The 26,641-nt window shown below is 52.7% G+C and overlaps 2 pseudogenes; one reads left to right on the top strand and one right to left on the bottom strand.

Annotated features, from left to right (window-relative positions):
- Positions 1 to 26,641, bottom strand: part of LOC134910700 (calpain-8-like) — a 135,417-nt pseudogene that overhangs the window by 23,214 nt on the left and 85,562 nt on the right.
- On the top strand, positions 10,278 to 10,397 carry LOC134912092 (5S ribosomal RNA; annotated as a pseudogene).

The following is a 26,641-nucleotide window of genomic DNA, read 5'->3' as shown; positions in this document are numbered from 1 at the left end:
ACATTGCATCCCTTACTTCTGCTCTTGACTCTGTTGCTCCACCAACCACTATTCACCCTCGAAAATTAACACCTCAACCCTGGCACACCAAATCCACCAGATATCTGCAAAAATGCTCACGTACTGCTGAGCGACACTGGAGGAAATCACGCTCTAAGGCAGACTTCCTCCATTTCAAACTTATGTTCTCATCCTTCAGTGCTGCCCTTTCTCTTGCTAAACAGTCATACTTCAAGAACCTCATCTCCTCCCAGTCTTCCAACCCCCAGCGCCTCTTTGCCACTCTCAACTCACTCCTCTGCCCACCTCCACCTCGTCTTCCTTGCTCACTCTCTGCTCTTGACTTTGCTACTTACTTCACATCCAAAATTGACTCCATACGTCAAGACATCACATCACACCAGACCATCAGTAACCAGCTTTCTCCCATCCCTTACCAACCCTCCCCATCCCTCGCACCTACTCTGACATCTTTCTCCCATGCATCTGGAGAGGAAGTCATGGCCCTCATTCGTTCCTGTCCCCTCACCACCTCCCCACTTGACCCTATCCCCTCCCGCCTCCTCCGCTACCTCTCTCCATCTGCTTGTTCCCATCTTTCCCACCTTCTCAATTTCTCCCTCTCATCAGGCACTGCCCCCTCTGCCTTCAAGCATGCACTCATCTCTCCTATTCTTAAAAAACCTACACTTGATCCAAACACTCTCTCCAACTACCGACCCATCTCTCTCCTCCCTTTTGCCTCCAAACTCCTTGAGCGTATTGTCTACAACCACCTTACTTCCTTTCTTTCCTCACACTCACTGCTTGACACATTCCAGTCTGGCTTCCGTTCTCTCCACTCCACTGAAACTGCCCTTACAAAAGTATGCAATGACCTCCATGCTGCCAAATCTAAGGGACACTACTCTATATGTATTCTACTTGATCTCTCTGCTGCTTTTGACACTGTGGACCATCCTCTCCTACTGCAAATTCTTCACTCCATTGGTCTGCGTGACACTGCCCTCTCTTGGCTGTCCTCCTACCTTTCTGACCGTTCTTTCTCTGTCTCCTCTCATGACTCCACCTCCCCCTCACTTCCACTAACTGTAGGGGTACCCCAAGGTTCTGTCCTTGGTCCTCTTCTCTTCTCTCTCTATACGTCCTCACTAGGTAAGCTCATTAGTTCTTTTGGTTTCCAATATCATCTCTATGCTGATGACACACAAATCTATCTTTCCTCTCCAGACCTCTCCCCTGCTCTCCTCACTCGTATCTCCAACTGTCTCTCTGCTACCTCTTCCTGGATGTCCCAGCGCTTTCTTAAACTTAACATGTCCAAGACCGAGCTGATCATCTTCCCTCCCGCATAACCTCACCTCCTACAATCTCATTATCTATTGATGGCACTACTATCTACTCTAGCCCCCAAGTGCGCTGTCTTGGAGTAATCCTTGACTTCTCCCTCTCCTCCCAACCACACATTCAGCACCTCTCACAAACCTGCCATTTTCATCGAAAACATTTTTTCCAGGATCAGACCCTTTCTCACCCAGGATGCTACTAAGATTATTATCCACTCACTGGTCATCTCCAGACTGGACTACTGTAACTTCCTCCTGACTGGCATTCCTGACAAATACCTCTCTCCACTCCAATCTATCCTCAATGCTGCTGCCTGGCTCATCTTCCTCACCAAACGCACTACATCTACCTCTCCTCTCTTACTAGACCTTCACTGGCTCCCCTTCCCTTTCAGAATCCATTTCAAGCTTCTCACACTCGCTTACAAAGCCTTCTCCCACTCCTCTCCCATCTACATCTCTGACCTTATCTCGCTTTACACTCCCACCCATCCTCTTACCTCTGCTAATGCACGCCGACTCTCCTGCCTACGGATTACTTCCTCCCACTCCTACCTCCAAGATTTTTCACATGCTGCTCCCTTTCTCTGGAATTCCCAACCTCTCCCCCTCAGACTCTCCACCTCTCTACAAAACTTCAAACGGGCTCTCAAGACCCACTTCTTCACCAAACCCAGCCAAATCTCATCCTAAGCCTCTGTTCCACATTCTCTATGTACCCCATCTGTGTCACCCCTGTCTGTCTACCCCTCCCCTTTAGATTGTAAGCTCTCACGAGCAGGGCCCTCTTCCCTCATGTGCTTATCCTTTCTTACTTTAATAATCTTCAACTGCACTGGTGGCTGTACTGACCAGCATGCGCTGGGGGGGAGGGAGCATTCTATCCACCACAGCAGACCTGCCCATTCATCAAACGTGCACATCGTGTGCTGCCAGCAACTGCAGACAGGTAATCACACAGCAGTTGCATGTTTTATGCAAGCAGCAGCTCACTGAGGAATACATGGATGTCTGCACAGTGCTCCCACCCCCCAGGCTGTACTGAACTTACCCTGATACCCACACTCCCCAGCTGGAGCGGTAACCACTAGCACCGGTATCCTGGGCGGGCTTTGCAAGAATTGCAAGTGCTGGGGTTACACCATTACACCCGTGGGTAGCTTCCCCTGTCAATCCATCTCTTAGCTCACCATTTATTGGCCACTAAAGTAACCCGTGAGCTGGCTTGCCCCATCAGTGGCCCCTCCCCCCTGTCAGTGCTCTGACATGCCACCTGCAGCTCCAGATTAAATACACTGCTCTGAATTTGCCACTGTGGGTGTGCCCCCTGTCAGTTTCCCCATGGCTGTAACTAGGGGGGGGGGGGGGGGGGGTGCCAGGGGGGCACACGGCCCAGGCGCCAGATTTGAGGGGATGCAAGCTGTTCCCCCTTCTCACTCCCACCACTGCCGCATCCTCTCCTCTCCCGGTCACCAGCACACATACAGCAGCTATCTCTGTGTGCCTCGCTCCCAGCGTCGCTGCTGCAGCCTGTGTGGGTGTCGGCGCTCAGTCTCTCCAAGGCTGGGGAAACCTTGGTAAAGTGTTGCAGTGTCCCAGCCAGTCAGCGGGCTGGGACGTCTATACCGCGCTGTGCAGGCCCCACAGCTCTCCTCCAATCACACGCCAGGACAGGAGCTGTGAGTGTACACAGAGACACAGACACTGGAGGCAGCAGGCGCTGAGTTCCAGCACTGACCACACCCCCCCGCTCCTCTGAGAATATCTCCCAGAGTAAATAGATCTGTGTTTGCTAGGGGGGAAAGTGGGGGGGGGGGGGGGGGGAGGCACATTACTGCCTTGCCCCGGATGACAAGAATCCTAGTCTCGGCCCTTGTTACCCCCCCTCCCATTGAAGGCCCTGATCCATGAGGGTGGGGGGTTCTCGGCCATGAGCCCTTGAAATCCTGGGGCCCTTGAGCAACTGCCCAATTACCCTGATGAGACTTTTCGCCCTCTATACTGGCACTAAGTGCTGCCTGATATATAATGGAGTGAAGGAGACCCTCCAAACTGCTAAAAATGAGATTCTGTGATATATATATATATATATACACATATATTTACACATACTAGGTGCTTCATCACGCCCTACGGGCGCTCTTCACACCATCGCAAGGGGCTACGCCCCCTTAACCCTTGCATGCCTTTCTGGGGTTCAATATTTGTGTTATATGGAGTATCACCTGCATTCTTTTGTTAGTGGTTAAATATTGCACAACTAGGTGCTTCATCGTGCCCTACGGGCGCTCTTCACACCGTCGCAAGGGGCTACGCCCCCTTAACCATTGCATGCCTTTCTGGGGTTCAATATTTGTGTTATATGGAGTATCACCTGCATTCCTTTGTTAGTGGTTAAATATTGCACAATGAAAGGGTGTGCGATGGTGAAGGAGGCGCAGCCCCTTGCGACGGCGTGAACAGCACCTGCAGGCCACAATGTACAGAATGTAGCGGGTGCGGGGGTACTGCGGATGGTGTCTGTAGATGCTGCGGATGGAGGGGGGGCGGAAGTGGGGGTGGGGCCCGGATGGGGAAGGGTTGGGAGGTGCTGCGGGTGGGGGAGGGGCAGAGGAGTGGGGGATGCAGATGGGGGAAAGGTCCGGAGGCACTGCAGGTGGGGGAGGGGCAGGGGTGCCATGGGTGTGGGAGGGGCAGGTGTGGGGATGTTGCAGATGGGTGAAGGGTTCCGGAGGTGCTGTGGGATGGGAAGGGGCGGGAGTGCCACTGGTGGGGTAGGGGTCCGTAGGCGCCATGGGTAGGGGAGGGGCAGGTACGGGTGTTGCGGCAGATGGGGAAGGAGGTCCGGAGGTGCTGCAGGTGGTGGTGGGGCAGGTGCGGGGGTGCCATTGGTGGGGGAGGGGTGGGTGAGGGGGGGACCGCGGATGGAGGAGGGTGTCTGCAGATGCTGCAGGAGACGCTGATGCTGGAGGGAGGAGGGGGTCAGAGCCTGCAAGCAGCGCGGACTTCTGCAGCGCTACCCGCCGGCTAAAGTGTGTGAAGGAGCTGGGCGCAACTCACTGCGGGTGGCAGCGCTGCAGCTAGCGGTGGGGTTGCCGGGGCTGGAGATAACAGAGGCAGTACGGAACCTGCACAGCGGCAGGTGCCCCACAAAACTACAGCTAAGAAGCGTGGAGTGTGCTAGAATGTGACGCTCCTCCCCGCCAGAGAGACCCTGCTGAGTATGCTGATGTGGGGGTCAAGTATGGCATACCCCCTCACACACCCCCATACCTCCCAAATGTCCCAATTTTCGCGGGACAGTCCCATTTTTTGATGTCTGTCCCGCTGTCCCACCCGCGGGTCGCAGTGTCCTGCGGTGGGGGGGGGAGCAGTTGGAAAGCTCCTGTACTCGCTGTTCTGCTTAGCAGAGCAGCGGTGAATAGTGGAGACAGAGGGAGAGGGGGCATCAGGGGGTACGGATTAAGGGGGGGTTCCAGCAGCAGAGCCGGATTAAGGGGGGGGGGAGGCGGTACGTACCGTTGGCCCCACAGTTTTAGGGGGCCCCCTAGCTGGAGTAGCTCTGTCCCAGCTCAGAAGTCCCCTCCCCCGTCCTGCCAGTAACAGCGGCAGCATTGTGCTACAGTCAGCACACGCTGCTGCGTATTGGCAGGTCTGTGGTGTTACAGGGAGGCAGCAGTCCCCCTGCTTTCTTCTGCCTGTGCGGGTGTGTAGGGGGGAGCGACCACCTCCCCTGGATTTAGCCCTAGGCCCCTAGCTGAGGGGCCAAAATACCATAAAAAAAAAACAACAAAAAAAATATCCCGGAATTTGCATAATGGGGCGTGGCCTCGCGTCCCGCGATTAGGCCACGCCCCCAACCCACAGCATGCACAGCAATGAGATAGGGCTCCCCTGTCTAAAGTACCCTGTGCCCCCCGGACTCATAATCAGCCCCTGGGGGCATGCCAGCAGCTCACAGAGCGCTGGTCATGCCCCCTCACCAGGGTTGCCGACATTTTGGCTGCTCTCTGCGGGAGAGAGCAGCCAGGTCAGCACAGCAAGGGGGCAGGGGAGGGCTGGATGGGCTGAGGAGGCGGGACGGAGGCGGAGCAAGGGCGGGACGGAGGCGGAGCAAGGGCGGGGTCTCGCTGACGCCCGCTTTAAGCCACGCCCCCCGCTCTGTAATGCCGCGATCTCCTGCATTACACTGCAGGGGGCGTGGCTATGATGACGCGATTCTGCAAGAATCGCGTCATCAACTGCCCGGACCGCCCACTTTACACACATAGTGGGCGGACGGGCAGGGGGACCCCCGATTCCGGGAGACTTGCCTGCTCTTCCGTGGGGCCGGGAGGGACACCCGATTTTCAGGAAGCCTCCCGGCCATTCCGGGAGAGTAGGCAAGTATGCCCCTCACTGACGAAAACGGGGCCCTCCCGCGAAGCCACGCCCCCTTTTCGCTGTGTGTGTGTGTGTGTGTGTGTGTGTGTGTGTGTGTGTGTGTGTGAAAGCTGGGAGGTATGCACCCTGCCTGTGCCATGTCCATACTATCTGCTTCTGCAGCTGCTCCTAGTGTCCTATAGATTTGGCCAGATCTGTGACTCATTTGACTAACTCCGCCCACTGTTGTGACTCCGCCCAGCGTTAGCAAATGAATCACAAGATCACAGATCTGGGCTATTATATAGGATATATATATATATATATATATATATATATATATATAGCAAGTGATGGTTCTCTGGGATGGATTACTGCTCCTCTCTATGTATGTATGTATGTATGTATGTATGTATGTATGTATATATATGTATATATATGTATATGTATATATATATATATATATGTATATATATATATATATATGTATATATATATATATATATATATATGTATGTATATATATATATATATATATATATATATATATAAGCATAGGGCCGGCACTCCTCGGTTAATTGGTTACTGCGCTGGTGCCTTCACATGTACAGCAGTACATACATATAATTCTCACCGTGCGGCACTCAGCTTGTATGAAAAAGACACACTGGAAACCAGTAGCGTTAAACAACGTTTCAGTGCCTAAGCACTATCGTCAGGTTTATAAAAGAATGACACATAAATTACATACCTTTATACACAATCACCCGTGCAGTCTACCACGCCGGGAGTCCTCACGGACCCTCCTCCTTTCCGGCAGCGGCTGATGACATCATCAAGAAGTGCACCCATCACCAAGGTTACAAATAAACATGCAGCGATTCTACAGATATAACAATACATATAAGACAGATTGTCAATCAGATTGCCCCAATTGAACTGCGATCCAACCTGTAAGGCTAAGAAAAGCATTCAAAAGCAATTATAACTCAAATATTCATTTAATCCCCGCGGGGATAATACATCCAGTCGATGTATCCATTGAACCTCTCTCTGTATTAGTAATCGATTACGATCACCTCCTCTCACCGGTTTTTCTACCCAATCTATCATCCGATACCTAATGCTGGCTACACTATGCTTAAACTCCGCAAAGTGACGGGCAACTGGTTGATCCGATTTTTTGTCGCTACTCAATGCCGCTCTGATTGCTGATCTGTGCATTGACATGCGATCCTTAAATCTTCCCTGGGTTTTGCCTATATAGCTTAATCCACAGGGACAGATTATTTGGTATACAACATAGCACGTATTACATGTTAGATGATGTCGGATTAAAAACTTTTTTCCTGTGTGTGGATGGAAAAAGGCATCGCCTGCAATTAAAAAACTACAGGTGGTGCATCCACATTTGAAACAACCCAACTTTTTCTTAGACAAAAAATGCTGGGTACCAGTTGGTTCCTGGTTGCTAATATCTGTGCGTACCAAAAGATCCCTAAGATTTTTACCTCGTGTGAAACACGGCATAGGATTTACTTTTTGGAATGGCAATTGCTGATCTGTTTTAATTACATGCCAATGTTTCTTAATAGCGGCATTGATCTCACCTGATTGTGTGTTATATTGAGTGATGATCGGGACTCGTTCCTTTACTGTATTAACCTGTACCTTATTTAATAATTCATTCCGATCAATCAATAACACTCGCTCTTTCGTGTGATTCAGTAGATCTCTCTCATATCCCCTTAAATATAATTTCTCTATTAGTGCATCAATCTGTTTAGTGGCCGTCTCTGTGTTTGAATTGATTCTCCTAATTCTTAACATTTGTGAATATGGAAGTGAATTTTTTAATTTTGATGGATGACAGCTGTTATATTGTAATAAAGTATTCCTGTCTGTTTCTTTCAAGAATACAGATGTCACAAATTGATTATTGACTAATTTGATATCAACATCCAAATAATCTATAGAATGTTGATTAATACGAAATGTGAATTTAATTGGACTTCCACTATCATTGATCTTTTCCATTAATTTGCAAAAGGTATCCTTAGAGCCCGACCACACAATAAACAAATCGTCTATATAGCGGGTATACAAGACAATGTTAGAATAAACCACCTCCTCAGAGAAAAATAAATGTTGTTCGACACTAAACATATAAATGTTAGCTATAGCTGGGGCCACAGCAGAGCCCATTGAGCAGCCGCTCAATTGAATATAATATTTTTTGTCAAACAAAAAGTAATTCTTCTTGAGGGTAAACTCCAAAAGACATATGCAAAATTCAACAAATGCCATATCATACAAATCACAATCTAACAAAAACCTTTTCACCGCCTGTAAACATTGATTATGTGGTATAACTGTATATAAGCTGACAACATCTGCGCAGACCATCCACGATCCTTCTGGGATGCTGCCCAGAGCTGTCAGCTTATTAATAAACATAGTGGTGTCCAGAAGGAAATTCTTGTGCCGTTGGACTAACGGATGCAAGATGGAATCAAGATATGTTGAAATTGGTTGTGTCAAAGAACCCCTTGCAGCAACAATAGGGCGTCCTGGTGGGGGTGACACCCCTTTATGTATCTTAGGCAGTGTGTAAAGTACTGGGGTGATAGGATATTTTGGTAATAAAGCATCTGCCAATTTCTGATTAATGATGCCCTCATGTACCGCTGCCTTTAAAATAACACCCAGTTCTTCTTGAAATTTATTCACTGGGTCGCCCGTCAGTTCTTTGTACGTTGTCTCATCATGTAATTGACGAAGAATTTCACTACGATAATCTTTAAGATCTTGCAAGACGATCGCTCCGCCCTTATCCGCCGGTCGTATAATTAATTCCGAATTTTTTGACAAAGTATTAATGGCCTTCCTCTCTTCTGGGGTTAAATTAGGATGATGAGACAACGTACAAAGAACTGACGGGCGACCCAGTGAATAAATTTCAAGAAGAACTGGGTGTTATTTTAAAGGCAGCGGTACATGAGGGCATCATTAATCAGAAATTGGCAGATGCTTTATTACCAAAATATGTATGTACTGCTGTACATGTGAAGGCACCAGCGCAGTAACCAATTAACCGAGGAGTGCCGGCCCTATGCTCATATATATGAGTATGGATAGATAGGGGTACTGGCGACCAGCAGGTGTTTTTATATACCAAAATATTTAGCGGACTTGAGTATCATATATAAAGGACTGGATTGAGAAAGAACTCCTTTTTATGTAAAAGAGAAATAACAATTTATTTTATCAATAATAAAAAATATATATTTTACACTTGCTTTCTAAAAGATACATATAAATCCGATTCCTCTACAAATATAAAAAATGTATTAAAACGGATTATATAGTAAAAAGCAGTTGTATAAAAATATTTTAAGACATAAAATGGAAAGACATTAAAAAATTTTTTTTTGGATTAGTAGTTATTAAAAAACAGCTTATCTTAGGGTGGAGGGTCATACAGGAGATCCCAACGCGTTTCGTCTATCTGACTTCATCAAGGGGTAGTGACTGAATGATCCCAGTGAGCTTATATACCCACTAATGAGGAGTTACTACTGTGACATCACTTCCTGTCAATTAGTATTGAGAAGGTGTATCGTACATACAATTCATATTTATAGCATAAGAAACAAAGATGGAGCAGTGTTAGATAAGACATGGAGAGGCTTCCCATGTTTTTAGATCAAAAAAACGAGTAGTATAACTTATTTTAAACAGTTTCATGTAAAGTTTATATTGAGAATATGCACTTCCGCCCCACTTCCGGTTTCGGCGGTTCTTGGGTGCACAAGTGCAGACGCCCCACTTCCGGTTTCGCGTCTCTTGAGTGCGCATGCGCAGACGCCCCACTTCCGGTTTCGCGGCTTATTGAAAGGAGGTGTTCGGGGCTTCATGCCCCACTTCCGTCCTAGCAGTTCGGATGGTTTTAGTCCCCACTTCCGGTTTACATGTCCGGAATCACATGATGTTTATTCTTGTTGTGAGGATGTTTGGGAGAGTTCAATGTTTGAGCGGCAGCCATTTTAGAGGAGTCCCTATGGGCGGACATGAATTCTCCATACGTATTGCTCAGTAACATGAAATAAAGAATTCCTCAATTGCAACAGCAGCTCAGTCATTTATTTACTGGAATGTACATGCAAGAAGAGATATGTGGGGAAAACGAAGCGTACACTGAAACTAAGAATTCAGGAACACATCAGGAGCATCAAAAACAAGCTTGATACCCACCTTATCTACAGACATTTCATCTTGGAACATAATTCAAACCCAGAAGACTTATCATTTAAAGCAATCGAACACGTACAAATTGGAGAAAGAGGCGGAGACTTGGCGAATAAACTATCTCAAAGAGAAATGTTTTGGATCTACCAGCTCAACACGATGCACCCGGCAGGATTTAATGAGGGTTATGAAATTGCCCCCTTCCTATAAGGTCATTGTTTTATTATCACATTACCACACTAAATTATAAACTAATTGTATACGTGAGCATGAAAATAAAAATATTTGACACAAAAATGAGTATTTTTTTCATAGCCAATAAGATACAGTCATACCACACTGGCTCCACGCCCAAGCCCGTCCGATCTTGGAAGCTAAGCAGTGTTGGGCTTTAACAGTACCAAGAGGGTGACCCCCTGGGAAGCTAAAGTACTGTAAAAAACTGGTCTACAAACACTAATGTGTCTGAATAAGATTCAATCATGCAATACGTATTTTTTATTAACTAAGCACATAATCAAGCACAGACTATTTTTTACTAATAAATGCACAAATATGATATATGATGTTTAAATAAATGCACCAACATATATAAATGTCTTCACAAGTATCACATATATACATATATAGTATAATTTATGTAGACTCAAAAATAGCCATTCTCTGCTTATGAATAACATATGATAATATAATTAGATTAAACTGTCCGGTTTGCATTCTGCCATTCATTATAAGTAATTGCTATCTATCTAAATACAATGCCTGGCATCTAAAAGTGGATATACTATATGCCAGAAATGTATTAATAATCGTTTTTGAAATACCCAAAGCGCATCGATACTAATGAATATTTATTTCCCTTTATTTCATGTTACTGAGCAATACGTATGGAGAATTCATGTCCGCCCATAGGGACTCCTCTAAAATGGCTGCCGCTCAAACATTGAACTCTCCCAAACATCCTCACAACAAGAATAAACATCATGTGATTCCGGACATGTAAACCGGAAGTGGGGACTAAAACCATCCGAACTGCTAGGACGGAAGTGGGGCATGAAGCCCTGAACACCTCCTTTCAATAAGACGCGAAACCGGAAGTGGGGCGTCTGCGCATGCGCACTCAAGAGACGCGAAACCGAAAGTGGGGCGTCTGCACTTGTGCACCCAAGAACCGCCGAAACCGGAAGTGGGGCGGAAGTGCATATTCTCAATATAAACTTTACATGAAACTGTTTAAAATAAGTTATACTACTCGTTTTTTTGATCTAAAAACATGGGAAGCCTCTCCATGTCTTATCTAACACTGCTCCATCTTTGTTTCTTATGCTATAAATATGAATTGTATGTACGATACACCTTCTCAATACTAATTGACAGGAAGTGATGTCACAGTAGTAACTCCTCATTAGTGGGTATATAAGCTCACTGGGATCATTCAGTCACTACCCCTTGATGAAGTCAGATAGACGAAACGCGTTGGGATCTCCTGTATGACCCTCCACCCTAAGATAAGCTGTTTTTTAATAACTACTAATCCAAAAAATTTTTTTTTAATGTCTTTCCATTTTATGTCTTAAAATATTTTTATACAACTGCTTTTTACTATATAATCCGTTTTAATACATTTTTTATATTTGTAGAGGAATCGGTTTTATATGTATCTTTTAGAAAGCAAGTGTAAAATATATATTTTTTATTATTGATAAAATAAATTGTTATTTCTCTTTTACATAAAAAGGAGTTCTTTCTCAATCCAGTCCTTTATATATGATACTCAAGTCCGCTAAATATTTTGGTATATAAAAACACCTGCTGGTCGCCAGTACCCCTATCTATCCATACTCGTCTTAATTTTATACAGCATCTTACCAATGCTGTAAAACTGTTTAGGGGGAGGCTGACACCCTATTACTTACAAGGGAGTGTGTTTTTTTACATATAAATATATTTAATTTCAGGTGTTGTTTTCCCTCACACGTGGCGCTTCACTCCTTTTTTTATATATATATATATATATATATATATATATAGCGACATCTTACAGGAATGACCGTATCACACTGATCTAGGATACATCCAGCAGATTAATCATTTCCCTGCATGTTCTCAGAGTAAATCCATCGGAATTGATATCAGGGCCTGCACAAAAAAACCGCGTGTTATACACAAAAACACATGAGGATTTAATGAGTGGCGTCACAAGGGTGGTGCGGCCCATACCCGGTGTCACCCGCCGAGTGATGACACCAAAATGCCGGCTCCTGCTCAGTGACAGGAGGCGGGTGCTGCACTGTAACATTATCAGTAGCACTCAGCTCCTGTCATCATGTAGGAGCCGGCACTGCAGCCATAGCACTCCCCGGGGGGGCAGGCCGCACCTCTCAAACCACCAGAGTCATGTAAGCGGGGATCAGGACTCAAAGCCCCGCCCCTCTTATGAAGCCATGCCCCTTTCCCACGAAGCCCCACCCTTTGCCTGCGGCACCGCACCAGGTGTCACCTTGGTAAGTGACGCCTCTGGCTATACTGCGTCTCCTGTACACACAACTTACGCTCCAGTAACTTCTGGTTCAGGACGTTCCTCAGCTCCTCCACGTTGTATTCACCTTCCTGATGGAGAGAGGAGCAGGGAAGATGATAAGAGTAGCAGATCATACACTGTGTGTAATATGGAAATGATACACCCGGAATCACAGGACTGACACCTAGAACATCTCTATCTCCCACTAAATTATAATTGTATATTAAAGTTTAGGGCTTGGTGGAGAGTTAGGGATAGGGTTAGATTTATGTTTAGATTTAGGGGTTTGGCTGGTCTTAAATATGCACAGTATGTCGACATTCTGACGGTCGACGTGTAAAATGTTGACATTTTGACAAAGTAGTTATTTGTGGATGTTAACATTTTACATGTCGATATTTTGTGCGTTGACATTCGGGCTGTCGACATACCAAACCACACCCCTCTGAGGTGGCAATGATGAGGCTTCAGCTATTACTATCATGACACAATTGCTCCCAATACTACCTCATCACATGAACGCACTGTAGTACATCACTTAAACTAATACCCCTTTCACATCGCACAAATAACCCGCTATCGCCCCACATATTGCCGGATCGACACGGGTCAGTGTGCGGTGAGAAAAAACCATGTCGGAATTCCCGGGTCACCTGACCCGGTAATTCAACCCGTGTTATAAGAAGGGTTATTCCCAGGTTGAATACCAGGTGAGTGACTGCGTAAACGGATTCGATGCGACCCGGGACCCATTTACTAGATAGGGAGAGGCAGTGCGGAGATGAGCTCATCTCCCAGCGCCGACTCCGCCCTCTGCCGCTATGGCAACTGACCCGGCATATGGCCGGGTCTGGAAGCCAGCGAAAGCGGTAGCAGAGTCTCCAATGACGGATACCACCCGGTAAGGACCCGTTACCAATTCCCGGGTGGGATCCGGCATTGGAGATCTGAAAGGAGTATAAACAGATACCCCTAGTCACAAGAGCTTACAACCCAACATAATAAAATATGCTACCTCTTCAGCCTGATCCTCGGATCCATCATTATATTCTGTATCCGGAGCGGAATCCAATAATGGCTTCAAGGAACAACAATAAATAAATAAAATAAATAAATAAATAAATACAATAGTAAAACATTGAATTGTTTTATTGGGTGTAGTATGGTATGCCGACGGACGGGCTTCCGGCGACCAGCATATTGGTGCCGGGAGCCCGACCGCCGGCATTCCGACAGTGTGGCGAGCGCAAATGAGCCCCTTGCGGGCTCGCTAAGCTTGCCACGCTGCGGGCACGGTGGCGCGCCACGCTATTTAATTCTCCCTCCAGGGAGGTCGTGGACCCCCACGAGGGAGAATAAGTGTTGGCATGCCGGCTGTCGGGATCCCGGCGCCGGTATACTGTGCGCCGGGATGCCGACAGCCGGCATACTGAAGACCACCCGTTTTATTTATTCGTTAAATTAATCTGCCGTCTTTAGAAAACCAAATCCAGATTTGTTTGACCGTATAGTAAGCAAAGAAAACTTGTTACCGTTACTGTACCTCTGTCCAAAACGTAGCGGCAGCAGCCTTATGCCTTTTTAAACTACTAGAGCCCTAATGAATCTGCCTCCTCCCTCTTATATGTATAAGGAATGCGACAGGACAAAGCAACTTGAGAGTGATATTTTTTTACTAATTACCAGCCCGTCAAAATGACGGAACAACATAACAGTAACGTCGGCGCTGGCGGCTGTGACAAAAACACTTGAATTCCTCCCATAGGGAAGGAGCAGCGTTAGTCTTTTATTATATAGGATTTTTTTTTTAAGAGACTACGGGGCCCATTTATTAACAAGTTGTAGCTATTTAAAACTCGTTGCGTATTACAAATAGTGCACCAGCCAATCTCCTCCCAACTATCATTTTTTAAACACATGACAGTTGGGAGCTGATTGGCTGGAGCCGCATTTATAAATTGGCCCCCAAGAAATGTAAAAATTCTACCTGTGCTTTATAACGGCTGGGTAACCCCGCCATTGGTCGTTACTACTAGTCATCCTCCATGATAATTAATATAATGATATAAAATGTTGGTGATTGAGAGACATACATACATGTATAACACTGATGATTATAAATTTATGTGACAGCATAATAACTACATATGAATATATATTACCTCATATAGATGTGTGTCCACCACATTTCCAACCTCACTAAAATACAATAATCGTCAATTAGTGAAAATATTTATCCTGATAATAAACGGAATTATAAATGTGAGCATGACATTTTGTCCCTCAAAACAGGTATTGGTTGGAGAGTGATTGTGGGTTGGAATCCCAGCAGTTGCCCCTTCCCCCAGTCCTAACATAAAGGGGAACTCCACCAAGCATTTGGTTGGTTACTTGGACTTACAGTACCCCTAAAAGTCTTCCACTTACAGAGCTGAAACGTTTCTCTCTGTGAAGATACGAAGACAAAAATCGGCTTCATCGTTGGGTTTGTAGGTTGTAGGAACAATCAGGTATTTCCCGATAGGAAGCTGGAAGCGGTTTGACACCTCGCGGGAGTATCTGTAGATGTCTACGCGAGCAACCTCTTTATTTTTCTGGAAGAAGGTCTTCCCCATCGGGACCTCTGAGACAGTCTGCACAGACATGTAATACACAGTTTAGTTGTACGGTTTCATTTACTCTCAGTCTGTTGCTTTGTCTCTTTGTTATATATTGCATCTATTGTATTTTGGATTATTTTGTGTTTATACTGTATTATTTACTGCGCCATTTAAAGGAGAAGCTCAGTTGGGGGCTCGTCCTTCCATATTATAGTGCACATATTATAGTGCACCATACCTTAATGGCGGGGTTACTTTGTCTGGCTCCCCCATTTTTCGGTGCCAAGGAGTCCTCTAAAGAAACTGGTCAACTATAAAGTATGCCCAAATGTGCAGGTTACCCAGGGTGCTGTGTAGTGTTGGGCCCATCAATGCCCTTCTGCCCCTATCTCACCAATATATTAGTCCCAGTGCTGTAATTATTGGCAATGGTGACATGATAAAATCCAATTATCTCCACTTAATGATGCATTAATATAATGCAGACGGAAGACGTAGACCCAACAGTATACACCTGTGTGGCCAACTTTCCACATAATGCCCACATTGTAGACCAATCTGAAAAGGGATCTCCCAGGCGTACAAATGTTGCCAGCGAAGGAAAATGGAACTGGCCTATATTTAAGGCTTAATTTACTAGCACATAAAATACATAATTAATACGATGACTTCCAGTGGTTGGGTTGTACTGGAAGGGTTAGAATTCTACGTCCATATTGTATGTGCCAGTCACTGGTAAAATATCCCTAGAAATTGTGGTCAGGCATTGGAAATATCAGAACACACCCTATAAGTGTAAAACAACAGGCAAGAAGAAGCATTTAGGAATTATTTAAATACACACATTCAGATGGACCGTGATTGTTTAGGACTAATGTCACAATCTGGTGATCAATCAATCTAACTAGCCTCACCCCCCCCAAAATCGTCATCACTGATCAGGTAGATAGTTTTAAACAATCGCGCTCCATCCGTGTGTACATAGAGAAAAAGAGGGAATGACAGACAGAGAAAGTCCTGGATCTTCCGGAGTGTAGGGGACAGCAGGAACCTCATACCTTCTTCGGGACCTGCAAAAAAGGTGATTGAAGGGACTGTAATTATTGTAAATATTATTCTTATAGATCAGCCTAAAAAAATCCATTACATTTCATATACAGTGTTGGGGGTACAAGGGGGTACATCCAGAAACCCTCTATGCATTTTGGAGTAATGTACTTCTATTTTCATTTAATACCAATCTATATTTCCAATGCAAACAGTCATTTGCGGAAATTGAGCTCCCTTAGTTCATAAGACAATAACAGTTTGTTTCTAAGTGACTAGTTACCGGCAGATGCGAAAGCCTGATTTATTGCCTTAAAAAACGCTGCATGCGTCCATGCACATATATCCTTACGACGCAGAATCAACCCTACTCTGTAGCAGAATACATCTAACATCTGTAAACCGCTTGAATATTAGCTCAACTGCAAAAGTTTACAAAGCTCTGTTTCATACCTGTATGTTTATAAATGTATACTTGGTTGATTAATGATAAAATTGGGTTCGTTATGACGCTGACCAGAAAAGACCTGCATTTGTACAAGCTTGTATGCATGTTCTATATTATCTGTATTTTCTCTTTTTATTAGATCATTGTTTTTTTTGTTTTTTTTTTCCGTTTGCTATATGTCATTTTTATTCATTGCTTTAATATTCTGTAAGTATTGTACTTTTTTGTATATTAAAGCCCAATTTAATAAGTTGATGGTCTTATTGCTTTACGCAGATCTGTAGCCTGTTTAGCAGAGATAGATTGCTTGGCTGTGTTAACCCTTAATCTATGGGTTAACTCTTTTATCTATCAGAATGCCGAGTGTGCGCAAATGGGTAATTAAGTCACAGGCTTCTATTGGGCTTCTACAGCAGTGGTGGCCAACGCGTGACTCTTGAGCCACATGCGGCTCTTTCTTTATTCAAATGTAACTCCCAACACTCAAAGTCACGTGACCACAAGAGATCTGTAAACCGCTGCACTCCAGCCAGACATGCAGCAGCACTACATCGACTGAGAAATGAGGGAGCCAAATACACATGGGGGAGCTGGCTGGAGTGACACAGGTGGGTGCTGGCTGGAGTGACACATAGGGGGAGCTGGCTGGAGTGACACAGGTGGGTGCTGGCTGGAGTGACACAGGTGGGTGCTGGCTGGAGTGACACAGGCGGGTGCTGGCTGGAGTGACACAGGCTGGTGCTGGCTGGAGTGACACAGGCGGGTGCTGGCTGGAGTGACACAGGCGGGTGCTGGCTGGAGTGACACAGGCGGGTGCTGGCTGGTGTGACACAGGCGGGTGCTGGCTGGTGTGACACAGGCGGGTGCTGGCTGAAGTGACACAGGCGGGTGCTGGCTGGAGTGACACAGGCGGGTGCTGGCTGGAGTGACACAGGCGGGTGCTGGCTGGAGTGACACAGGCGGGTGCTGGCTGGAGTGACACAGGCGGGTGCTGGCTGGAGTGACACAGGCGGGTGCTGGCTGGAGTGTGACACAGGCGGGTGCTGGCTGGAGTGTGACACAGGCGGGTGCTGGCTGGAGTGACAGTGACACAGGCGGGTGCTGGCTGGAGTGACAGTGACACAGGCGGGTGCTGGCTGGAGTGACAGTGACACAGGCGGGTGCTGGCTGGAGTGACAGTGACACAGGCGGGTGCTGGCTGGAGTGACAGTGACACAGGCGGGTGCTGGCTGGAGTGACAGTGACACAGGCGGGTGCTGGCTGGAGTGACAGTGACACAGGCGGGTGCTGGCTGGAGTGTGACACAGGCGGGTGCTGGCTGGAGTGTGACACAGGCGGGTGCTGGCTGGAGTGTGACACAGGCGGGTGCTGGCTGGAGTGTGACACAGGCGGGTGCTGGCTGGAGTGACACAGGCGGGTGCTGGCTGGAGTGACACAGGCGGGTGCTGGCTGGAGTGACACAGGCGGGTGCTGGCTGGAGTGACACAGGCGGGTGCTGGCTGGTGTGACACAGGCGGGTGCTGGCTGGTGTGACACAGGCGGGTGCTGGCTGGTGTGACACAGGCGGGTGCTGGCTGGAGTGACACAGGCGGGTGCTGGCTGGAGTGACACAGGCGGGTGCTGGCTGGAGTGACACAGGCGGGTGCTGGCTGGAGTGACACAGGCGGGTGCTGGCTGGAGTGACACAGGCGGGTGCTGGCTGGAGTGACAGTGACACAGGCGGGTGCTGGCTGGAGTGACAGTGACACAGGCGGGTGCTGGCTGGAGTGACAGTGACACAGGCGGGTGCTGGCTGGAGTGACAGTGACACAGGCGGGTGCTGGCTGGAGTGACAGTGACACAGGCGGGTGCTGGCTGGAGTGACAGTGACACAGGCGGGTGCTGGCTGGAGTGACAGTGACACAGGCGGGTGCTGGCTGGAGTGACAGTGACACAGGCGGGTGCTGGCTGGAGTGTGACACAGGCGGGTGCTGGCTGGAGTGTGACACAGGCGGGTGCTGGCTGGAGTGTGACACAGGCGGGTGCTGGCTGGAGTGTGACACAGGCGGGTGCTGGCTGGAGTGTGACACAGGCGGGTGCTGGCTGGAGTGTGACACAGGCGGGTGCTGGCTGGAGTGTGACACAGGCGGGTGCTGGCTGGAGTGTGACACAGGCGGGTGCTGGCTGGAGTGTGACACAGGCGGGTGCTGGCTGGAGTGTGACACAGGCGGGTGCTGGCTGGAGTGACACAGGCGGGTGCTGGCTGGTGTGACACAGGCGGGTGCTGGCTGGTGTGACACAGGCGGGTGCTGGCTGGTGTGACACAGGCGGGTGCTGGCTGGTGTGACACAGGCGGGTGCTGGCTGGTGTGACACAGGCGGGTGCTGGCAGGAGTGACACAGGCGGGTGCTGGCTGGAGTGACACAGGCGGGTGCTGGCTGGAGTGACACAGGCGGGTGCTGGCTGGAGTGACACAGGCGGGTGTTGGCTGGAGTGACACAGGCGGGTGCTGGCTGGAGTGACACAGGCGGGTGCTGGCTGGAGTGACAGTGACACAGGCGGGTGCTGGCTGGAGTGACAGTGACACAGGCGGGTGCTGGCTGGAGTGACAGTGACACAGGCGGGTGCTGGCTGGAGTGACAGTGACACAGGCGGGTGCTGGCTGGAGTGACAGTGACACAGGCGGGTGCTGGCTGGAGTGTGACACAGGCGGGTGCTGGCTGGAGTGTGACACAGGCGGGTGCTGGCTGGAGTGTGACACAGGCGGGTGCTGGCTGGAGTGTGACACAGGCGGGTGCTGGCTGGAGTGACACAGGCGGGTGCTGGCTGGAGTGACACAGGCGGGTGCTGGCTGGAGTGACACAGGCGGGTGCTGGCTGGTGTGACACAGGAGGGAGCTGGCAGGAGTGACACATGGGGGAGCTGGCTGGAGTGACACAGGCGGGTGCTGGCTGGAGTGACACATGGGGGAGCTGGCTGGAGTGACACAGGTGGGTGCTGGCTGGAGTGACACCGGCGGGTTCTGGCTGGAGTGTGACACCGGCGGGTGCTGGCTGGAGTGTGACACAGGCGGGTGCTGGCTGGAGTGTGACACAGGCGGGTGCTGGCTGGAGTGTGACACAGGCGGGTGCTGGCTGGAGTGTGACACAGGCGGGTGCTGGCTGGAGTGTGACACAGGCGGGTGCTGGCTGGAGTGTGACACAGGCGGGTGCTGGCTGGAGTGTGACACAGGCGGGTGCTGGCTGGAGTGACACAGGCGGGTGCTGGCTGGAGTGACACAGGCGGGTGCTGGCTGGAGTGACACAGGAGGGTGTTGGCTGGAGTGACACATGGGGGAGCTGGCTGGAGTGACACAGGCGGGTGCTGGCTGGAGTGACACAGGCGGGTGCTGGCTGGAGTGACACAGGCGGGTGCTGGCTGGAGTGACACAGGCGGGTGCTGGCTGGAGTGACACAGGCGGGTGCTGGCTGGAGTGACACAGGCGGGTGCTGGCTGGAGTGACACATGGGGGAGCTGGCTGGAGTGACACAGGCGGGTGCTGGCTGGAGTGACACAGGAGGGTGCTGGCTGGAGTGACACATGGGGGAGCTGGCTGGAGTGACACATGGGGGAGCTGGCTGGAGTGACACATGGGGGAGCTGGCTGGTGTGACACATGGGGGAGCTGGCTGGAGTGACACAGGTGGGTGCTGGCTGGAGTGACACAGGCTGGTGCTGGCTGGAGTGACACAGGCGGGTGCTGGCTGGAGTGACACAGGCGGGTGCTGGCTGGTGTGACACAGGCGGGTGCTGGCTGGTGTGACACAGGCGGGTGCTGGCTGGAGTGACACAGGCGGGTGCTGGCTGGAGTGACACAGGCGGGTGCTGGCTGGAGTGACACAGGCGGGTGCTGGCTGGAGTGACACAGGCGGGTGCTGGCTGGAGTGACACAGGCGGGTGCTGGCTGGAGTGACACAGGCGGGTGCTGGCTGGAGTGACAGTGACACAGGCGGGTGCTGGCTGGAGTGACAGTGACACAGGCGGGTGCTGGCTGGAGTGACAGTGACACAGGCGGGTGCTGGCTGGAGTGACAGTGACACAGGCGGGTGCTGGCTGGAGTGACAGTGACACAGGCGGGTGCTGGCTGGAGTGAGTGTGACACAGGCGGGTGCTGGCTAGAGTGTGACACAGGCGGGTGCTGGCTGGAGTGTGACACAGGCGGGTGCTGGCTGGAGTGTGACACAGGCGGGTGCTGGCTGGAGTGACACAGGCGGGTGCTGGCTGGAGTGACACAGGCGGGTGCTGGCTGGAGTGACACAGGCGGGTGCTGGCTGGAGTGACACAGGCGGGTGCTGGCTGGTGTGACACAAGAGGGAGCTGGCAGGAGTGACACATGGGGGAGCTGGCTGGAGTGACACAGGCGGGTGCTGGCTGGAGTGACACATGGGGGAGCTGGCTGGAGTGACACAGGCGGGTGCTGGCTGGAGTGACACCGGCGGGTGCTGGCTGGAGTGTGACACAGGCGGGTACTGGCTGGAGTGTGACACAGGCGGGTGCTGGCTGGAGTGTGACACAGGCGGGTGCTGGCTGGAGTGTGACACAGGCGGGTGCTGGCTGGAGTGTGACACAGGCGGGTGCTGGCTGGAGTGTGACACAGGCGGGTGCTGGCTGGAGTGTGACACAGGCGGGTGCTGGCTGGAGTGTGACACAGGCGGGTGCTGGCTGGAGTGACACAGGCGGGTGCTGGCTGGAGTGACATAGGAGGGTGTTGGCTGGAGTGACACATGGGGGAGCTGGCTGGAGTGACACAGGCGGGTGCTGGCTGGAGTGACACAGGCGGGTGCTGGCTGGAGTGACACAGGCGGGTGCTGGCTGGAGTGACAGTGACACAGGCGGGTGCTGGCTGGAGTGACAGTGACACAGGCGGGTGCTGGCTGGAGTGACAGTGACACAGGCGGGTGCTGGCTGGAGTGACAGTGACACAGGCGGGTGCTGGCTGGAGTGACAGTGACACAGGTGGGTGCTGGCTGGAGTGTGACACAGGCGGGTGCTGGCTGGAGTGTGACACAGGCGGGTGCTGGCTGGAGTGTGACACAGGCGGGTGCTGGCTGGAGTGTGACACAGGCGGGTGCTGGCTGGAGTGACACAGGCGGGTGCTGGCTGGAGTGACACAGGCGGGTGCTGGCTGGAGTGACACAGGAGGGAGCTGGCAGGAGTGACACATGGGGGAGCTGGCTGGAGTGACACATGGGGGAGCTGGCTGGAGTGACACAGGCGGGTGCTGGCTGGAGTGACACATGGGGGAGCTGGCTGGAGTGACACAGGTGGGTGCTGGCTGGAGTGACACCGGCGGGTTCTGGCTGGAGTGTGACACCGGCGGGTGCTGGCTGGAGTGTGACACAGGCGGGTGCTGGCTGGTGTGTGACACAGGCGGGTGCTGGCTGGAGTGTGACACAGGCGGGTGCTGGCTGGAGTGTGACACAGGCGGGTGCTGGCTGGAGTGTGACACAGGCGGGTGCTGGCTGGAGTGTGACACAGGCGGGTGCTGGCTGGAGTGTGACACAGGCGGGTGCTGGCTGGAGTGTGACACAGGCGGGTGCTGGCTGGAGTGACACAGGCGGGTGCTGGCTGGAGTGACACAGGCGGGTGCTGGCTGGAGTGACACAGGAGGGTGTTGGCTGGAGTGACACATGGGGGAGCTGGCTGGAGTGACACAGGCGGGTGCTGGCTGGAGTGACACAGGCGGGTGCTGGCTGGAGTGACACAGGCGGGTGCTGGCTGGAGTGACACAGGCGGGTGCTGGCTGGAGTGACACAGGCGGGTGCTGGCTGGAGTGACACAGGCGGGTGCTGGCTGGAGTGACACATGGGGGAGCTGGCTGGAGTGACACAGGCGGGTGCTGGCTGGAGTGACACAGGAGGGTGCTGGCTGGAGTGACACATGGGGGAGCTGGCTGGAGTGACACATGGGGGAGCTGGCTGGTGTGACACATGGGGGAGCTGGCTGGTGTGACACATGGGGGAGCTGGCTGGAGTGACACAGGCTGGTGCTGGCTGGAGTGACACAGGCTGGTGCTGGCTGGAGTGACACAGGCGGGTGCTGGCTGGTGTGACACAGGCGGGTGCTGGCTGGTGTGACACAGGAGGGTGCTGGCTGGTGTGACACAGGAGGGTGCTGGCTGGTGTGACACAGGCGGGTGCTGGCTGGAGTGACACAGGCGGGTGCTGGCTGGAGTGACACAGGCGGGTGCTGGCTGGAGTGACACAGGCGGGTGCTGGCTGGAGTGACACAGGCGGGTGCTGGCTGGAGTGACAGTGACACAGGCGGGTGCTGGCTGGAGTGACAGTGACACAGGCGGGTGCTGGCTGGAGTGACAGTGACACAGGCGGGTGCTGGCTGGAGTGACAGTGACACAGGCGGGTGCTGGCTGGAGTGAGTGTGACACAGGCGGGTGCTGGCTAGAGTGTGACACAGGCGGGTGCTGGCTGGAGTGTGACACAGGCGGGTGCTGGCTGGAGTGTGACACAGGCGGGTGCTGGCTGGAGTGACACAGGCGGGTGCTGGCTGGAGTGACACAGGCGGGTGCTGGCTGGAGTGACACAGGCGGGTGCTGGCTGGAGTGACACAGGCGGGTGCTGGCTGGTGTGACACAAGAGGGAGCTGGCAGGAGTGACACATGGGGGAGCTGGCTGGAGTGACACAGGCGGGTGCTGGCTGGAGTGACACATGGGGGAGCTGGCTGGAGTGACACAGGCGGGTGCTGGCTGGAGTGACACCGGCGGGTGCTGGCTGGAGTGTGACACAGGCGGGTGCTGGCTGGAGTGTGACACAGGCGGGTGCTGGCTGGAGTGTGACACAGGCGGGTGCTGGCTGGAGTGTGACACAGGCGGGTGCTGGCTGGAGTGTGACACAGGCGGGTGCTGGCTGGAGTGTGACACAGGCGGGTGCTGGCTGGAGTGTGACACAGGCGGGTGCTGGCTGGAGTGACACAGGCCGGTGCTGGCTGGAGTGACATAGGAGGGTGTTGGCTGGAGTGACACATGGGGGAGCTGGCTGGAGTGACACAGGCGGGTGCTGGCTGGAGTGACACAGGCGGGTGCTGGCTGGAGTGACACAGGCGGGTGCTGGCTGGAGTGACACATGGGGGAGCTGGCTGGAGTGACACAGGCGGGTGCTGGCTGGAGTGACACATGGGGGAGCTGGCTGGAGTGACACATGGGGGAGCTGGCTGGAGTGACACATGGGGGAGCTGGCTGGAGTGACACATGGGGGAGCTGGCTGGTGTGACACATGGGGGAGCTGGCTGGTGTGACACAGGAGGGAGCTGGCTGGAGTGACACAGGCGGGTGCTGGCTGGAGTGACACAGGCGGGTGCTGGCTGGAGTGACACAGGCGGGTGCTGGCTGGAGTGACACATGGGGCAGCTGGCTGGAGTGACACATGGGGGAGCTGGCTGGAGTGACACAGGCGGGTGCTGGCTGGAGTGACACATGGGGGAGCTGGCTAGAGTGACACAGGCGGGTGCTGGCTGGAGTGACACAGGCGGGTGCTGGCTGGAGTGACACAGGCGGGTGCTGGCTGGAGTGACACAGGCGGGTGCTGGCTGGAGTGACACAGGCGGGTGCTGGCTGGAGTGACACATAGGGGGAGCTGGCTGGAGTGATACAGGCGGGTGCTGGCTGGAGTGACACAGGAGGGTGCTGGTTGGAGTGACACAGGCGGGTGCTGGCTGGAGTGACACAGGAGGGTGCTGGCTGGAGTGACACAGGAGGGTGCTGGCTGGAGTGTGACACAGGCGGGTGCTGGCTGGAGTGTGACACAGGCGGGTGCTGGCTGGAGTGTGACACAGGCGGGTGCTGGCTGGAGTGTGACACAGGCGGGTGCTGGCTGGAGTGTGACACAGGCGGGTGCTGGCTGGAGTGTGACACAGGCGGGTGCTGGCTGGAGTGTGACACAGGCGGGTGCTGGCTGGAGTGACACAGGCGGGTGCTGGCTGGAGTGACACAGGCGGGTGCTGGCTGGAGTGACACAGGCGGGTGCTGGCTGGAGTGACACAGGCGGGTGCTGGCTGGTGTGACACATGGGGGAGCTGGCTGGAGTGACACATGGGGGAGCAGGCTGGAGTGACACATGGGGGAGCTGGCTGGAGTGACACAGGCGGGTGCTGGCTGGAGTGACACAGGCGGGTGCTGGCTGGAGTGACAAAGGCGGGTGCTGGCTGGAGTGTGACACAGGCGGGTGCTGGCTGGAGTGTGACACAGGCGGGTGCTGGCTGGAGTGTGACACAGGCGGGTGCTGGCTGGTGTGTGACACAGGCGGGTGCTGGCTGGAGTGTGACACAGGCGGGTGCTGGCTGGAGTGTGACACAGGCGGGTGCTGGCTGGAGTGTGACACAGGCGGATGCTGGCTGGAGTGTGACACAGGCGGGTGCTGGCTGGAGTGTGACACAGGCGGGTGCTGGCTGGAGTGACACAGGCGGGTGCTGGCTGGAGTGACACAGGCGGGTGCTGGCTGGAGTGACACAGGCGGGTGCTGGCTGGAGTGACACAGGAGGGTGTTGGCTGGAGTGACACAGGCGGGTGCTGGCTGGAGTGACACAGGCGGGTGCTGGCTGGAGTGACACAGGCGGGTGCTGGCTGGAGTGACACAGGCGAGTGCTGGCTGGAGTGACACAGGCGGGTGCTGGCTGGAGTGACACAGGCGGGTGCTGGCTGGAGTGACACAGGCGGGTGCTGGCAGGAGTGACACATGGGGGAGCTGGCTGGAGTGACACAGGCGGGTGCTGGCTGGAGTGACACAGGAGGGTGCTGGCTGGAGTGACACAGGCGGGTGCTGGCTGGAGTGACACATGGGGGAGCTGGCTGGAGTGACACATGGGGGAGCTGGCTGGTGTGACACATGGGGGAGCTGGCTGGTGTGACACAGGAGGGAGCTGGCTGGAGTGACACAGGCGGGTGCTGGCTGGAGTGACACAGGCGGGTGCTGGCTGGAGTGACACAGGCGGGTGCTGGCTGGAGTGACACATGGGGGAGCTGGCTGGAGTGACACATGGGGGAGCTGGCTGGAGTGACACAGGCGGGTGCTGGCTGGAGTGACACATGGGGGAGCTGGCTGGAGTGACACAGGCGGGTGCTGGCTGGAGTGACACAGGAGGGTGCTGGCTGGAGTGACACAGGAGGGTGCTGGCTGGAGTGACACAGGCGGGTGCTGGCTGGAGTGACACAGGCGGGTGCTGGCTGGAGTGACACATAGGGGGAGCTGGCTGGAGTGATACAGGCGGGTGCTGGCTGGAGTGACATAGGAGGGTGCTGGTTGGAGTGACACAGAAGGGTGCTGGCTGGAGTGACACATAGGGGGAGCTGGCTGGAGTGATACAGGCGGGTGCTGGCTGGAGTGACACAGGAGGGTGCTGGTTGGAGTGACACAGGAGGGTGCTGGCTGGAGTGACACAGGAGGGTGCTGGCTGGAGTGACACAGGAGGGTGCTGGCTGGAGTGACACAGGAGGGTGCTGGCTGGAGTGTGACACAGGCGGGTGCTGGCTGGAGTGTGACACAGGCGGGTGCTGGCTGGAGTGTGACACAGGCGGGTGCTGGCTGGAGTGTGACACAGGCGGGTGCTGGCTGGAGTGTGACACAGGCGGGTGCTCGCTGGAGTGTGACACAGGCGGGTGCTGGCTGGAGTGTGACACAGGCGGGTGCTGGCTGGAGTGTGACACAGGCGGGTGCTGGCTGGAGTGTGACACAGGCGGGTGCTGGCTGGAGTGACACAGGCGGGTGCTGGCTGGAGTGACACAGGCGGGTGCTGGCTGGTGTGACACATGGGGGAGCTGGCTGGAGTGACACATGGGGGAGCTGGCTGGAGTGACACATGGGGGAGCTGGCTGGAGTGACACAGGCGGGTGCTGGCTGGAGTGACACAGGCGGGTGCTGGCTGGAGTGACAAAAGCGGGTGCTGGCTGGAGTGTGACACAGGTGGGTGCTGGCTGGAGTGTGATACAGGCGGGTGCTGGCTGGAGTGTGACACAGGCGGGTGCTGGCTGGAGTGTGACACAGGCGGGTGCTGGCTGGAGTGTGACACAGGCGGGTGCTGGCTGGAGTGTGACACAGGCGGG

Source organism: Pseudophryne corroboree, chromosome 4 (assembly GCF_028390025.1).
Source record: "Pseudophryne corroboree isolate aPseCor3 chromosome 4, aPseCor3.hap2, whole genome shotgun sequence".
Classification (NCBI taxonomy): Eukaryota; Metazoa; Chordata; class Amphibia; order Anura; family Myobatrachidae; genus Pseudophryne; species Pseudophryne corroboree.
The sequence above is the reverse complement of the archived record's forward strand: the minus strand, read 5'-3'. Positions and strand labels throughout refer to the sequence as shown.